Raw genomic sequence first — 11610 nt, forward strand, 5'->3', positions numbered from 1 at the left:
CTTCAAGCTTGGAACGTTATTGAACCTTTGTCTAGTAGATGTGTACTGTTGAATGGATAAAAGTATGCCTACATTGATAAAGCAAAGCCAATTGAAAGTGTTGTAGTATTTCAACATCTGTTAGCCTTACGTACAAGAGTAAGGTACCTTTTATTCGCATTTTGTTAACATCGATATTTCGAAATGTCCACCGTCAGCATTAATACAAACACGAGCCGTCTTTCGAACGAGATTGTCTAATATTTTAAACAAGATGGGCAGGCTGATGTGTCTTCCTCCTCCTCCACCAGTAAGACTATTTCCTTGATTTAGGGAGTCCAAAATCTCCGTAACTAAGCGTCATGGCCCCCATGTTCTTTGACACTTTCCACTCAGTTTGATATAATAAGCACACTAGAGTCAAGAAATCATACATATGGGTTCATAGAAAAAATTGAGCTATGAAAGTGAAGGCATTACCAAAATATTTAAGTAATTATTGGCCTAAAAATCTCATAACTTTATTAGTTCAGTTTTGTGAACTTGTTTAACATGGGCTATAAAATAATATTTTCGATAAATATTTTGGTCGTATAAGGCAATATTAAATATTGTTCAAAACACATTCTTAGTACTGGTGAGTATTAGTAGCTATGAATCAGGAGAATTTAATGATGTTTCTAAACGTTAAGATGATTCGATACTGTTAATAAATTTATTTTGTTCTCTAAAACCTGCATTTTTGACTCAACATATGTAACATACGCAATATTTTCAAACAGTTCTATAATACGCTACATTTCCCGCCATATCCAGACAATGTAAACCCCAATTATAAACCATTTAAAGCATAAGTTTTTTTATTTATTTAACAAGTGGCGAGGTGATGCGTGGTCACTGAGCCAGTAAGGCACCTGTGTGACCGCCCTCTAAAATGAAAAAAAAGGAACTACTGCGCCGCCATTTTCTTATTTATATATAAGATATGTTCCATAAGTTTGTCACTGGCTACTGAGAGATTGTCACGAAATGACGTAGGTGATACGTCATAGATTCTCATAAAGCGAAGCCTGGTGAGACGCTGTCAAAGGCTTAGTACAGACTATTGATTACCAAACCGAGTGTAGTCAATTCAGTAATTCTCTTGCATTACGAAGCATATGTAGTGTCATACTTATGGAACATATCTTATAAACTTATGTTTAAAGTAACGTTGTACTTTTCAACAGTGTTAGACCTTACTTGAAAATTTCAGATTATTACCTACACGATAAATTATTTTCAAAATACACTACGATTCCTTCCTAATGTTATCAGTTGTTAACTCTACGGATGTTTATTTATCAGCCAAAATAAAATGCCAATGAATTATGGTGTATAAAAATACGAGCAGTTAATTTATAAAATTACGAGACGCACGAAGAAAGCAAAATTATATTAAAATTTTCCTTCTTATTGAAAAACGGATCACGATTCTTGACTTCAGCCATGTATAAAAATCGTCTTTCGTACAACAAAAAATAGTCGAGACTACGATAAAAGATACGTGTGTTCCATTGCCCGCTTTATAATCAACAATTTGAAGAAGGATTATTATGAAAGATAAAATAAAATATAATCAATGATAAGTATGGTTGTTCGTTTTGCTGCACAACTTAGAACATAATACATCTTAGAGAACTCTTGCGGGATAAAATCATTACACAAAAGCTACAATAACAATTCTGGCCAATTTATTTTGATAAACCATGTAAAATATGTATATACAGTAGTTGCGAATTTCATGTTGTAGTTGGTTTGAGACCAGTATACTATTTTCTATTGCAAAAATTATATACTGATACGTAGCCAGGTACAGAATGGTTTTTTTAAGTTAATATCATCAAAACTTGGTTATTCTTAAACATGGTTTTTCTATCTTTGTAGTTCATCTTTCGGAAAGGTCAAATAAGAAACGCACGAAAAGTAATTTAAAGCAGTGTTTTGATCTTAATTATATTTTTAGTACAAAACATTTTCTTTTTTGTATCTCAGATACGTTTCCCTGATTAATCTGAAATACGAAGAGGGCCGGCTAAATGAAGGAATGCGAATATTCAAGAAAGTATCTCACCCAAATGTACACAACACGTATTCAAAAGTCAACGAACCCCCGCTGCTAGTAACATCAGGTATTTCCCGAAAAAACGTTGACTGTTAGGCGCCTACGTTCGGTTTCTTTCGCAATATCGAACGGGGGAAATAATCAGAAAAATCTCGTTTTCTTTTTTTTTAAATTTATTTCATTGGGTTCATTTCACTTTCATAATCTTTAACTAACAGCTTTGAGCGGTAAATTTTAAGGTAAGAATGTGGAAAATAGGCCTTTATAGAAAGTTCTAAAGGAATTATGGGTACTTGTCCCCTCTTGTAGTTCAAACTGAGTCAGTTCAGTTCAGCCAGTTTTGTGTTATAAAAAACACGAACTGGAGGCAAGATTTGGAGAGATAAAGCAGACTGATAAAATGGTGGGCTTTTTTTAAAGCTTTTGTTCTTCGTTTGTGTTTCTCTACTTTGTGCCAGCAAATCTTATTCATATTATGCCGAACTATTCTAATGTTGATATTTGATACTCGTATGAATTTATAATGATTAGATCTAACGTAAAGTATATTTATTTAAGAATTTTGATCTAAGCCTTGGTTGTTGAGTTTAGTGACGTCACTTCCGAGAGAATTTCGGTGACGTATGGCTGTTATAATGCGCAGGCGCGGCGGGACAAATCAACAAGGTGCGCAAGCCGTAAAAACTTTCTATAAAGGCCTATTCATCGTTTTGTAATGGGATATTACGTTTATTGGGTCAAGTTTGAATAATATTGGTACTAATTATTTTTTGCGTATTTTTGGCATTAGAACCTCTGGGCATTAACGCTGATGCAGTTATAAAACGTTGGGGCATTGAATATTAATTTTTCTGTAAGCACCAAGAGCATAGAAGAGTTCGAAAATATTAAAAATAAATAAAAAATTTAAATATTCCGACATATGGCAAAGCTTACCTTACTCTTGCATATTTGACCAATTCATTCTTTTTGTATGAAAATGTTAGCTTACTTGAACAACACGAAATTCCATCGCTATGTAACATGTAAAATGCATACCTACTAAAATTTATTTTAAAATGTAGAACCAGGGATAGATTTAATTTTAGAAGTAGGAATGGAGAACAGAGTAATGGTGGCGCGCGTCAAAGACCCGGATCCCCTTCCACGGGACGGAGGGGTATGAAAGAAGAGGCCGGTCATAGCGACAGAGGTGAAAAGGAATTAGGTATTTTTCGCTGTCCCCTTCAGCAGCATCATCAAAACGTAGCTTAAGTGAGCCAATAAGATAATTTAAAACTTTCCGTTACTTGCTGGAGGGAGGGGCTCTATACTGGGCTATGAGTCGGACTGAAGTAAATACTAACCGTTCTCCATTCCTACTTCTAAATTTAAATCTATCCCTGGTAGAACTCATTATAAAACGTGACAAAAAAATGAAAACAAAAACAATAGCCTTGATTTTCAACATCAATTATCAATGGTGAACCTCTTTTGGGAAAAAGAGCGTTTCTTAATTGCATTTTAACAGCCGTATAAACCCAAAAATTAATTGCGCATATACTTCAATTTTTAGTCTGAACAATTTCATCTTTTTCTCGCTTATTAGTGAAGCACGGTCTCACACGAGTAACTTTGATTAATTTTAATTTAGCACAAAAGCAAAACAAATTTACAATATATCAAAGTGTAATATTTCTTATACCCATAAGATGGGGTATTCTTTGCGAACGATTATTTAAATTATCCGAACAACGATGAACACTTTGAGGATGATAATTTGTGAACTAACAGTTTTTAATTTGGATTAAATTGGATTTTTTTCTGAATTTTAAAAACATTAGATGCAAATTTCTAAAAGCAAGTTCATCTAAATTACATCTAAAACTTTTTCTGTTTTATGAAAACTTGAGATGATAAATATTTTAATAATAAGAATTTAAGCTTTTTCTACGAAGTTATATTCGCACTATGCATGTGGCTTCTCAATAGGTGGACATCTTTACAATGTATAGAAGGATGGTGGCTAGCACAGTGGGGAGAGAACTTTAAAGGAGTATGCCTATGGGGAGTTACCCGGTTTCTATTTTCCATCGAAACATGCTGAAGTTAATGGTAATAGTTAGTACGGGACTCTGTTGGTAAAACAACCCAATCATGACTTGTTTCGGCGAACTGGACGGCAAAATGTCTGAGAACAAAAGTTAAAAAGAACCCTCTGCAATTCGGACCTACCACCTTTTCGGAACACCTAGAATATACTTTCCAATAACAAAAATCGATCTAGTCACGGTCTTAGAAGTAACTGCCAAATTCATTGGCCAATTAGTAAGTAGAGATTTCACATGTATTCAGATTTAGAACATTAACTTCTGAAGCAAACCTATTTTGGGTTTAAAATATTTCAAATAAATGATTCTTATCCACGTTTGATAATACAACATAGATTTCATGGACGGAGTTTCGTGTGTGTGTATGTTTGTACAGATCTGATAACAAGTTTGGTTAGGAACTGGTTAAAATAAGCTCCAATACCGGCTCAAGCTCGTATCGGGAAAGGAAGATTTGGAACAAGTACATCGTTCACATTAGCTTTAGTAGCGCTTCTGAATTTTATACTAATTTTGCACCTCTACAATAGTGTAAGAGATTCACACTTCAAGAAGTATATCGTCTCCAAATTTCTTATACTAATTGAAGAAATTTTAAGCTATTGTTAGGTTTTAAGTATGGTTTTCACTTGACCGAAAAACACTACTTTGCAGCTGGACGTCAAACGTCAGATTTGTTTTTTACGTTGTCGCCCAGCGTTATAGCGTTTTCACTTAGCGTAGTTCATGCAAATAATGGAACCAAGGCTTAACAGATAAACTGAACACTGCACTAATTGCGGCCCATCTATTGTCTTTCTTCGTTGCAATCTTAGTTTCTAATATCATACATATTTGTATCGTTCCTAACCTCTTCAATAAACCTTTCAGCATTTAACTTCGGCATTCTCAGGGATTTGTACTAGTTATTGACTCGATCAGGTACGAAATAAATAAAAAGATGGCGGACCGCGGACGGCCTCTTTCGAACACGCGTGGTCGAAAATGACGTCACGACTCTAGCTTATTGCTGATTGGCTCGCGCAGAGCGTTAACGTTGAACGCGGCCGAAAAAATAGAAAGCTAACATCGCCACACTCAACGTAATTTCTGTCCAGCGTAACTAGGTTTTTTTTCGGTTGTCGCTTGACGTCGGGCGAAAAGTCGTGATTTACGCCAAGTGAAAACCATGCTTTAAAGGCCGATTTCCATCGAAAACAGTTCTACCGAACTGAAAACTGAGCATCGAGACTAACAATGGAGCGGCCGTGCCGATTTTCGAATCCCTGCTGGGGTAAAAGATGGAAGGGCTCTAGCTAACTGAAAGCCGTGCAATGTGGTTCTAGCGAACTAAAGATACACAATAGAGAATTTCCTTAAGGGGAAAGCAAAAATTCGAGAGGAAATAAATTTAAAAGGATTTCTATTGTTCATCTTCAGTTCGCTAGAACCACATTGCACGGCTTTCAGTTAGCGAGAACCCTTCCAACTTTTGACCCAGCGGGGATTCGAAAATCGGCACGGTCGCTTCATTGTTAGTCTCGATGCTCCGTTTTCAGTTAGCTAGAACCGTTTTCGTTGGAAGTCGGCCTTTAAAATAAGAGCTGGATCGAAGCCTATTTCCATGGAAAGGTGATTATACGTATAAGCAGAAGTGGTATGATACTAGAAGTATTGAGCTAACCAAATTCTTCACTCGGCATTAGTGAAAAGACTTGATAAAACACAAACGGTTGGCCCTCTAGTGGCGGTTTCAGAATTTTTCCCTCCAAAACGTGAGACGCTCGCGGTGGTAGACGGCCGAACTAGATTCAAGGAGCCGGGTCAGTGTTCTGCGGCTTTAGGTTGAGGGGAAGGGGGTAGGAAATGTTTTTGGAACTCGACCAATTTTTCTCTCTCTAGTTTTAGCGCGTGGGAAGCGGCATAAAATCCTCAAATTTGTTCACTAGTGCCAGGATCTATTACCAATGCTAGAGCCCTTCACCATAGATAATAAACACCAGGATCAGAAGGTCGGGGCAGAGCTTGCCGCGCTTTGTACAAAGTGGGTAGGTTCTACTTCCGGAAACCAGCGCATGCGTACAGCGTAGAATCATGGTTAAATAATGCACGTGTGGAAAAACAAATTTTCCCACGTGCATTCTTTAAAGTTTTTATATAAACATTAGGCCTATCGGTTATCATCTTATAGTATCATATGAGCATATCTTGGCACTATGGTTTTAACTGACTATAAACTACTTACTAGAAACAAAAGAAACATAACCCTTAAAGGTCAGGTTTAGTATTTTCCATAATTATTGAAAAACATCCTAAGCCTCGGTTTAGATTAAGGGGTCACACGGGTGCCACGGGGCGGCGCGAAAAACGAGCAGGCAGACCTCGTCTGCGCATAAGCGGAAGTCAACTGCAGAAGTTTGGCGCGCGGCCCCCCTGCACAAGCGCGGCAAAGAGAGATGCACTACGGAAGGCATACCTTCCGATCCTTGTGTATATTATCTATGCCTTCACTTCTAGTCTCATACCACTTCTGGTATAAGTAAAATCCATTTTATTTTCTGCAGGTTCTTAGAGTTGACTATGTTTTCTATTTTTATAAATTCTGAAATTTAATTGAAATCTCTCTGCTGTGGTATTTGTTGACATTGTTTTTATAGTTACACTAACACACGCAGATCTTACAATACGTAATGCTACTTGTTTTTAGGAACGCTTCATTTCTATCAATACAATTTTCAAGGTAAGTAGTTTACGTTATATGTATTTCAAGGCGAATAGAAACCAGTTTAAGGATATTCACCTTTTCTGATTATGTTGTTTGTTTTTAGGGAATATATTTTTTTGCGTTTATTTACATTTTTAAAACCAATAAAAGTCTTTTCCTTACATGGCTTTCATACAGTTTGGAAAATATGACTTAGCAAAAGGCTTTAAAAGGAAATTGTTTCTTTCACATGGGGATCAAAGGTTTTAAAAAGACAACTTTAACATTAGATACACCGTTAAATTAATGGGGGTAGGAAAACTGTAACAGTTGACAAAGAGTAAATATTTTTGACAAGAAACATTACACTATTTATTATTTTGCGTTTTTGAAAACGTCTTATCCTTGTTACACCACGTTTCTAGTTTTCTACTATCGGTTTTGTGGCTACGTCTCAGCTAACCAAGGATTATCTAAATAATATCAGGGATCCTAGGGAAAAACGTTCAAATAATGCGGAACAGGAACTATTTTTGGTATTCCGAACTATAAAATCACACCAGAAGAGTGTATTTTCATACGTTACTGATTTGTTAACTATTGACGTTGGGAAATAGTGAGTGAGTGGCCCTTACACTAAAGAGTGGCAATGCGTTCAGTGCACGAAACCACATAGACCGCTTTTGCACAGGTATCGGCACCAGATATCTGGCAGCCCGGCTGTATGAAAGCCCTAGTTTTCTAATTTTTTCGCGGTTAAGTGGGGAATGGCAATCTTTCGAATAAATGAAACGGGGTATGTATTTCGTCCATAAACAAAATAATTCTAGGAAAACTGGACATCCCTTTGGTAGATAGATGTATAACGACTTTAATAAAGAATGATTATTTAAAGAGTGATAAATATTTGAGAGAAATTCTTACCTTCCTTTAATTTGAAAAAAAAAAATGTTTCCAAGGCTGGTTTTATGTTTCAGAAAAACTCACAGCTTTTGACCTCGAAACACGAACATAAAATTAACATGGGGAATAGACCATTTTCAAAAGTCTGGGATAAAGTAGAGTTTCATGTTTGATCGCCTTGTTTTCTTAAGAGAGAACATCTGGCGTGTGTATCCAATAATTTTAGATATGAAGACTTTTCAATCTACATGAACTTTACAGGTTTTCCTTAGTTTAAATTTACATGAACCTGGGCGCTTAAATGCGAACATCAAAAATAATTGCATAATAAGCTTGCTCTTTATACTTAAAGGATTTAAGATGGATCACTTAATTACCACATTTTTAAAACATGTTTAACAGATGTTAGGGAATGTTGTGGCCAATACCGTCACGAGCGTTTGTGACCCCCAAAATTTAAATTGCCTTCTACACTGTTAAAAAATGTTGTCCAAAATTGGATGTAAATGGATCCAAACGGCTGACTCTGAGACAGCACAGTTTTTCGTCTATTTTTGGATAACGTAATTTGCGTCCAAAAAGGGACGGTCAAATGATAAGCCAGATTTGGAGTCTCATCCAAAATTGGATCCAAAATCATCTATTAAGGGATCAATTATTACCCAGAAATGGTCAGGATGTCATCCAATTTTTACGCAAGTGGGCAAAAATGTTCTAGTATCCTCCCAATATTGGACTAATTTCAAGCCAATATTGGACTAATATCAAGCTTATATTGGACTAATATCAAGCCAATATTGGACTAATATCAAGCCAATTTTGGACTAAATTCAAGCCAATATTGGAAAAATATCAAGCCAATATTGGACTAAATTCAAGACAAGATGGGACAAATTTCTAAACGATATTGGACTAATATCAAGCTCATATTGGGCTAACATCGAGCCCATATTGGAGTAATATCGAGCCCATATTGGTGTAATACCTAACCAACACTGGACAAATGTCGAAAAATAATTGGCTCATATGAAGTCAATATGGATGCTAGATTCTTTACTTCACCGAGTGATGTATGCTATGGAGAGGTTCTGTTCTCGACGTATCCATCTGTCTTTGTGTGTGCCTATCTGTCTGTCGTTACACCCCAAGAGATTGCTTTCGCAGATTCCTAATCTGAACAAAAGTGTTCTCAATTTCACAGTTCATGTGTTCAAAATTCACAGTTAGCGGAATTGTGGAATATTGGAAGTTACACTGACCACTATTCTCTTTTCTGTCGTCCCCAATCTAACTACACCATTTTCTGGTCTTTCAGACACTCGCGAAAGAGGCGTATTCTAGGAGTCAAACGTCAATAATAGCTAGGTTCAAATGATAATAGGGTAAACCTCTCTTAAAGCGATACAACTAAAAGTATGATAAGTAACTCTCGATAAAAATAAATAATATCGAATAATTTTAATAAAATATTTGAGAAAAACCTATCTTAACCAAAAAATCTGTAGTCAAAGTTTATATGGGACGAGTAAGGAAGATTGGGTCACTGGATACATTTCATAGTTTATATAAAGCGAGTAATTAAGACATGAAGCTCTTTCCAAATTTAATGTATGACGAGTATTGATATCGTTAGTTAATAAAAACGGAATAAAGAAGTTTTGAGGTAAATGACCAAAAGATGTTTCAAGCGTGACTCTCTGAAATATTGTAGGGCAGTATTTTTTTACCTCTCTGGGGGAAGGCTTTCTTGTCTGTGTTTTGTTTCAACTTCTGCAGTTGCTTATCAATAAAGAGAAATGATTGATGAGAAATAGGTAAATATTTATGTAGGAGATCCTCAAATATGATTTCGCTCTCCCTTTTTTACCTTAACCCTTTTATATACATTAACCCCTCTTTGTTCGAGTCTAGGGTGTTTATGTTGAGATATGGATGGGTTTCGCACCAAGAATCGAAGACATGCATTTTTGGATTAAAGCTACCATTTTTGGACCTTCACATCACTTCCCATCCAAATTTGGACTATTTGTGCAAATTTGGATAGTTTAAGCACCAAGAATCGAAAGCATCCATTTTTGGATTAAAACTACCATTTTTGGACCCTTACATCACTTGCCATCCAAATTTGGATTACTTTGTGCAAATTTGGACAGTCATTGGACTCATTTTTCTAACAGTGTAGTTCCCTTTTGAAGTATGTCACTGTGACGGTACGGAAGAAAATTCCAAGGCGATCTCGCTTAATTAACTGGCAGCATGGAAATTCGTGTTCATTGGTAGTGGATTTTGGTTTACTTTTAAAAGAGGAAAAGGTTTAAAATGTTTTTAAATCCAGTACAAATGGACTGTATATAGTATAAACTGGCAGATAATTAACCAAGCGATAGCTCTTTCGATAGTGAACGAGATTGTCCATATATTTCAGTAACATTATTGTTGCCTAATATATTGGTTGTTTTCCGTAACCTTTCGACATCATTCTCTTTGTTTTCATCTGTAGGCATTTCGTCGGTAGATGTTTGAATAATGCTGGCTTCGTCAGTGATGATGGAATGACACTAGCTTCGTCCCTTGATGTTTGGATGAAACTTACATGGTTTTTTAATGGCTGAGTGAAACTGGGTTGGTCAGTTGATATTTGGCTGATACCAGAAGTGAGATGAGACTAGAAGTGAAGGGCTCTAGCATTGATAGTAGATCCTGGCACTAGTGAACAAATTTGAGGATTTTATGCCGCTTCCCATGCGCTAAAACTAGAGAGAAAAAAATTGGTCGAGTTCCAAAAACATTTTCTACCCCCTTCCCCTCAACCTAAAGCCGCGAAACACGGACGCGGATGCTTGAATCTAGTTCGGCCGTCTTCCGCCACGAGCGTCTCACGTTTTGGAGGGAAAATTCAGAAACCGCCACCAGAGGGCCAACCGTTGGTGTGTTATCAAGAATATTCACTTTCGCCGAGTGAAGAATTTGGTTAGCTCAGTACTTCTGGTCTCATATCACTTCTGCTGATACTGGTGCCGTCAGTAGATATTTCGGTAACAATCGTTATTGAAAAACTTAGGAAACGGAAATTGTTAGTACATAGAGACTTTTTCTGAAGGAAGACTCTAAGAAATTGCACACCCTTGTTACCTGAAAATAATATTTCAAATAATGAAACGAACTTAATAATGCTGACTCGCCATTTTAACGTTTCGTTATTGACCGTGACTACAAACAATGACACCTAAAACAGGTGTGAAAACCCATACTTGCTAAATCTTAAGACCAAAATTGTGACTGAATCGCCATGTTGTTTTCATAAAAATGAAGGAATTGTGATGTGACCAGAAGAGAGACTGCCCCGATAGCACGACACCTCACTTTAGATTCTTTGCGCTGCCAAAAGCGTATAGCTTTTGCTGCCTATCTTAATTCTGTCTGGTTTTATCTGCCTTTCCCTGAGTATCTTACAAGTTACGAATATAATACTCATTGTGAGTGAGATCTAATTTGGTTTTAATTTAATTTCTTGAATATTTCCTAAAGAAAGAATCTATGAAAAATAAGCGAAAACATGGTTCAAAAAAAAATTGAACATGAGGGAATAGCTCTTCTCTTTATCAACGCGTGCTACTTGGTAAGACGCAAAAGAACATGAAAATATGAAAAATAATTCCAAATTTCCATGTATAATAATTTTTTGGGAAAATAAAAAAAATATTAACAAGTTTTTCAATTAACTGATGTTTATACTCTGTCTTTTAAGCTAAAATTATGAGCCAATCCATTTTTTCACTTATTTTTAAGTTTTTCAAGTCTTTGTTTGGAAAGACATTTTTAATTAACACGCTTAAGAATACAGGAGGCCG

At 36.1% G+C, this 11610-nt stretch overlaps 1 protein-coding gene across 21 annotated transcripts in view; it reads left to right on the plus strand.

The window, feature by feature from the left end:
• The window catches only part of LOC149610716 (uncharacterized), a 97385-nt gene that overhangs the window by 58310 nt on the left and 27465 nt on the right, over positions 1-11610 (plus strand). For 8 of the 21 annotated variants that reach the window (XR_016376532.1, XR_016376536.1, XR_016376531.1 and 5 more), the window contains exons 2-5: positions 1906-1944; positions 2014-2150; positions 10260-10385; positions 10821-11235. The exons of 1 other annotated variant lie outside the window; for it this stretch is intronic. The gene's annotated coding sequence lies outside the window, so the exon portion shown is untranslated. Of the gene's footprint in view, positions 1-1905; positions 1945-2013; positions 6129-9924; positions 10036-10259; positions 10386-10820; positions 11482-11610 lie in introns of those variants that run through there. 12 more of the 21 variants (XR_016376540.1, XR_016376538.1, XR_016376530.1 and 9 more) reach the window with 12 other exon arrangements.

The sequence above is a fragment of the Phalangium opilio genome, unplaced genomic scaffold, assembly GCF_054372755.1.
Source record: "Phalangium opilio isolate 3A_F unplaced genomic scaffold, DU_Popi_V2 ptg000329l_1, whole genome shotgun sequence".
In the NCBI taxonomy this organism is placed as follows: domain Eukaryota; kingdom Metazoa; phylum Arthropoda; class Arachnida; order Opiliones; family Phalangiidae; genus Phalangium; species Phalangium opilio.